Source organism: Hordeum vulgare, chromosome 3H, assembly GCF_904849725.1.
Source record: "Hordeum vulgare subsp. vulgare chromosome 3H, MorexV3_pseudomolecules_assembly, whole genome shotgun sequence".
NCBI lineage: Eukaryota > Viridiplantae > Streptophyta > Magnoliopsida > Poales > Poaceae > Hordeum > Hordeum vulgare.
In genome coordinates, this window is record NC_058520.1 from 350929599 (window position 1) to 350935555 (window position 5957).

The window sequence follows — 5957 nt, forward strand, 5'->3', positions numbered from 1 at the left end:
ATCACAACAGAATTATGATAGTGTGGACGCAACAAAACAGAAAGAAAAAGAAATAAATTCATTGGGTTGCCTCCCAACAAGCGCTATTGTTTAACGCCCTTAGCTAGGCATAATAGCGATAGAATCACGTATCATCGTCTTTGGTGCTCAAACCATAAGTAGCGTGATCACTTATCATCTTAAGGTTTTCATATTTCTTGCTAGATGATTCACCACTATTTTTGGGAACAAAAACATACTTGGTGACCTTATTGTGGGCAAAGTTTGGAGTATTCTGCACAGCGGCAAAAGAGGAACCCAAGTTGGTTATAACATCCCCTAGTTTGCCAATCCTAGCGGAATCATAACCTAGCTTTTCGTTAACTGTGGGTTCCTTCTCCTTTAAATTTTTCAAAACCATTCCCACCTTGGATCCGTACTGAGTGATTTGATGGTGGATCTTTTTATCCAAATTCTCAATGAGTTCGATCGTAGCAACTTTTTTTCAATGACGTCTAGCCTACGCATCACATGTTCCAGAGTTAAGGTAGTTCCATTAACCATGAGTGGGGGTGAGCCTACCAAATTTATTACAGCTCTGTAAGAATCAACGGTATGGCTACCCAAGAAATTTCCACCTACGATGGTGTCAAGAATATACCTATTCCAAGGAGAAACACCCACATAAAAACTGTGAAGCAGGACGGTAGTGGATTGCTTATGAGTATATCTACTCTGAGCATTGCAAATCCTATACCAAGCGTCCTTTAAGTTTTCTTCCTCAATTTGTTTGAAACTGAGGACTTCGCTCTCGGGAGTATCATTCGAAATGGTGGATCTAGCCATGATGACAGGTAGACCATCCCAAACAGATGAACAGAAGGCAAGCGAGAGAAAAGGGCGAACGAAAAGGTGAACGCAAAAGGCAAACGAAAAAGGCAAATTGGTGAAGTGGGGGACAGGAAAATGACAGGCAACTGGCAAACAAAGTAAATTCAAGAGATGAGTTTGCGACACTTACTTGGATGAGTTCTTGACTTGATCCTGCCCGGCAACGGCGCCAGAAATTCTACTGCTAGAGCAACAAAAGTCCTTCCCCGGCAACGCCAGGAATTCTTCTTGCTACTTCTCTTGCTTGCGTCGGTTTTTCCCTTGAAGAGGAAAGGGTGATGCAGCACAGGAGCAGTAAGTATTTCCCTCAGTTTGAGAACCAAGGTATCAATCCAGTAGGAGAATCTCGTCAAGTCCAAAGTTCCTGCACAAACACAAAGAGCTTGCACCCAACGCTATAAAGGGGTTGTCAATCCCTTCAAGTTCAATTGCAAAGTGAGATCTGAAGGCGGAAAGTGCAACGAAGAAAAAGTGTAAGGCTGAAAATATGGTGTGGAGTAGACCCGGGGGCCATAGTGTTCACTAGAGGCTTCTCTCAAAATAGCAAATATTACGGTGGGTGAACAAATTACCGTCGAGCAATTGATAGAACCGTGCAAAGTCATGACGATATCTAAGGCAATGATCATACATATAGGCATCACGTCCGAGACAAGTAGACCGATACTTTCTGCATCTACTAGTATTACTCCACACATCGACCGCTATCAAGCATGCATCTAGTGTATTGAGTTCATGACGAACAGTCCCGCCTTAAGCAAGATGACATGATGTAGAGGGATAATCTCAAACCAATGATGAAAACCCCATCTTTTTAGCCTTGATGGCAACAACATGATGCGTGCCTCGCTACCCCTTCTATCACTGGGTGAGGTCACCGCATGGTATGAACCCAAAACCAAGCACTTCTCCCATTGCAAGAATCATATATCTAGTTGGCCAGACAAAACCCACAACTCGAAGAGAATTACAAGGATATGAAATCATGCATAAGAGAGATCAGAAGAAACTCAAATAAGATTCATAGATAATCTGATAATAAATCCGCAATTCATCGGATCTCGACAAACACGCCGCAAAAGAAGATTACATCGGATAGACCTCCATGAAGATCATGGAGAACTTTGTATTGAAGATCCAAGAGAGAGGAGAAGCCATCTAGCTACTAGCTATGGACCTGTAGGTCTATGGTGAACTACTCACGCATCATCGGAGAGGTCATGGTGTTGGTGAAGAAGCCCTCCGTGTTCGAATCCCCCCTCTGGCAGGGCACCAGAACGTGCCCCAGATGGGATTTTCCGGAGACAGAAGCTTGCGCCGGCGGAAAAGTACTTTCGATGATCTCCTGATTTTTTCTGGGATTTTAGGGAATATATAGGCACAAAACCTAGGGCAGAGGTGGCCCAGGGAGCCCAAAGCCAGGGAGGCATGCCCCCCTGGCCGCGGCTAGGGGGCTTGTGGGGTCCCTACAGGCCCCCTGCCCTGATTCTCCGGCTTCCCGATCTTTTTCTGTTTCGGAAAAAAATCTTTTTGGCGGTTTCATTCCGTTTGGACTCCGTTCAAAATCCTCCTCTGAAAGGGGTCAAAAACATGGAAAAAACAGGAACTGGCACTTGGCACTGAGTTAATAAGTTAATCCCAAAAAATATATAAAAGGCATGCAATACATCCAAAGTTTGACAAGATAATAGCATGAAACCATCAAAAATTATAGATACGTTGGAGACGTATCAGATCCCTTCCTGCCGAAACGATAAGGGAAGAGGACCGGGCCTCCACTATATATAGAGGATAGGTTACTTCGTAGAGAAGGACCCGAGATCCATTCATTCACCCACTAGCATCAGACATAGCCACCCATCCTCCGGAGGCTCACGAGCACTGTACTAGTTCATCCACCAACCTCCACGAGAGGCAATCCACCAAAGCAGGAGTAGGGTATTACGCTTCCCAGCGGCCCGAAGCTGGGTAAACTGCCGTGTTTTGTGTCTTCCTCACCATCGAGTGAGTTCCTTGCCATTCTTAGCGAGTAGCAATCTAGGTGAGGCGAGCCAACGAGAGATCTTCGTACACGCCCCTGAGTTTGAATCTTTAGGGTTTTGTGGAGCCTGAAATCCGACATTTGGCGCGCCAGGTAGGAGGCGTATCAAGGTTTCATCCAAGCTCCGCCTTCACCAAGCTTGCTGCTCCAGTGGCTGACACTCGCCGGACTCGTGCCGAACACCACGCCACCTCGCCGGGCTAGCGCTGAGCGCCGAGCACGACCACCAACGGCCGCTGGTCCCCGACGGTGGACGACGTCCTGGCGAGCAGGGCCGCCCATGCAGTCGCGTGCATCATCGGAGGATCGGAGGCACCACCTTCCGGTCGTCACATCAAGTGTTTCCTATAGCGCGAAGGGGCGGTTCTCCCAAGGCCCGGGCCCATGGAACGTCGCTTATGGCCGGAGGTCAACATCACCTTCCGCCCCGACGACCACCCCAAGTCGACGACTGTCGTCGGGACACTTCCTATGTTGTGCAAGCCGACCATATCCGGTGTGGCCTTCTCCAAGACCCTCACTGATGGCGGCGTGGGCCTCAATGTCATCTCAGTAGAGGCCTTCGACGCACTGCGGTTTACCCCAGAGCAGCTTGCACGTTCAAGGCCCTTCTCTGGGGTGGTGGCAGGATCTGTTACCCGTGTGGGGCAGATTCGCCTCCCCGTCACCTTCGGCACTCGCTCCAACTTGTGAACCAAGCAGATCGACTTCGATGTCGCCCACTTCCACCTTCCATACAACGCAATACTCGGCTACCCCGCCCTCGCGCAATTCATGGAGGCAACGCACCCAGGCTACAACGTCATCAAGATGCGCGGGAGCAAAAGCGTACTCACCATCGTGGGGGATGTCAAGGACGCGTCTCGGGTACTCGAGCACTCCCACAAGGCCACGGCCGCAGCACGCGCTAACCTCAGGGGCGCGGCGCATGCCACGGAGGACCCCAGGAATGTCCCCGACACCGCACCCGTGAAGAAGAAACCATTCTCCCAGGATCGGGTGGAAACGAAGCAAGTACCGGTGACTGAAGGGAGGTCGGCTCCCACCTTCAGCATCGGTGCAAACCTCCCCCAAGACCAAAAGAAGGCATTGATGGGTTTCCTCAGGGCGAACAAGGATGCGTTCGCCTGGAGCGCCTCCGACCTGGTGGGGGTCCCGAGGGACGTCATTGAGCACCATCTCATGGTGTGCCCGAACGCGCACCCAGTGAAGCATAAGGCAAAGAGGCAAGCCCTCAGGCGTTCATCACTGAGAAGTTGTGCAAGCTAAAGGAGGGAGGGTACATTCGATAGGTATACTATCCACAGTGGGTGGCCAACCCGGTGGTCATCCCGAAGAAGTGCGGGAAGGAGCGCATGTGCATCGACTTCACGAGCCTCAACAAGGCTTGCCCTCAGGACCTGTTCCCGCTACCATGCATCGACCAGATCATGGATTCCACTGCGGATTGCTATCTCCTGTGCTTCCTGGATGCATTCTCGGGCTACCACTAGATCAAGATGGCGGTGGAGGACGTCGAGAAGACACCCTTCCTCTCCCCGTGTGTGGTATACTGCTACGAGTGCATGCCCTTCGGGCTGCGGAATGCCGGGGTTACCTTCCAATGGTTGATGCACATCACTCTAGGACCGCAGCTCGGGAGGAACGCAGAGGCCTACGTCGACGACATCGTGGTCAAGTCAAGGCAGGAAAAAACCACGGTGGAGGACTTGGAGGAGACCTTCGCCAGTCTAAGAGAGGTGAACCTAAAGCTCAACCCCGAGAAGTGCGTCTTTGGGGTCCCGTCAGGCAAACTGCTCGGTTTCCTGGTATCACACTGGGAATCGAGGCAAACCCGGTGAAGGTCAATGCCATAAACAAGATGAGCGCGCCCACAACCCTCAAGGAGATGCAGAAGTTGGCAGGATGCGTTACTCCCTTGGGTTGATTCATCTCCAAGCTCGACAAGCAGGCCCTGCCTTTCTTCAAGATCATGAAAAGAAAGGGGCCCTTCGAATGGACCCTGGAGGCCGACGCAGACTTTGATGAACTCAAGCAATACCTCACGAGGTCGTCGGTCATGGTGGCACCTCGCCTTCGGGAGCCTCTACTTATGTACCTTGCTGCCACCCCCACTCCGCCAGTGTTGCGTTGGTGGCAGTAAGGGAGGAGCGAACAAGCAAGGGTGCCACTTCGGGAAATCCCGGCGGGCCCCCACCCGCGGAGTCTGGGGACTCAAACGGCTCGCAGACTCCGATTCCCTCTCACGCACAGGGACCTCGGGCGCAGACCACAGGGTTGGCCCAGGACATGCCCAACCCTCCTGAGGCCCTGGCCCCTCCCCTGGACCGCGGGGAGCTCGAACCTCCTAAGCTCGCCAAGGAGCATGAAGCCCCGGAGGGCCGCATCCTCGTCGAGCACCCATTATACTTCGGCAGCACGGTGCTGCGGGATGCGCGCTCGCGCTATCCCATGCAGCAAAAGCTCCTTCTAGCGCTCCTCGTTGCCTCACGCAAGCTGCGCCACTACTTCCAGGGGCACCCAATCCAGGTTGTCTCTGCCTACCCCTTAGAGAAGACCCTGCACAACCCGAACGCGGCGGGAAGGGTTGCCGAATGGAATATCGAGCTTCAGGCCTTCAACATCGAATTCAGCACAACCAGGGTCATCAAGGGACTGGCCCTGGCGGACTTCGTGGGGCAGTGGAGGGACGCGCCAGACTGGGGGCTGGAAGGGAGCCAATCTCTTGCCCCTGGTGAGGATGCACCTGAGGGATGGACCATGCACTTCGATGGAGCCTTCACACGCAGGGGAGCCGGGGCTGGAGTCGTGCTCACTTCCCTGACGGGAGACAAGCTCCGCTACGCCATACAGCTCTGCTTCCAGCGTGGGGAGAAGTTCTCCAACAACATAGCGGAGTACGAATTCCTCATCGTGGCCTCAAGGCGGCGGTAGCCTTGGGGATCCGGTGCCTCGCCATGATGGGTGACTCCCAGCTTCTCGTCAACTTCTCCAACAAAGAGTACACGCCCAATGACGAGCACATGGAGGCGTATGTGCAAGAGGT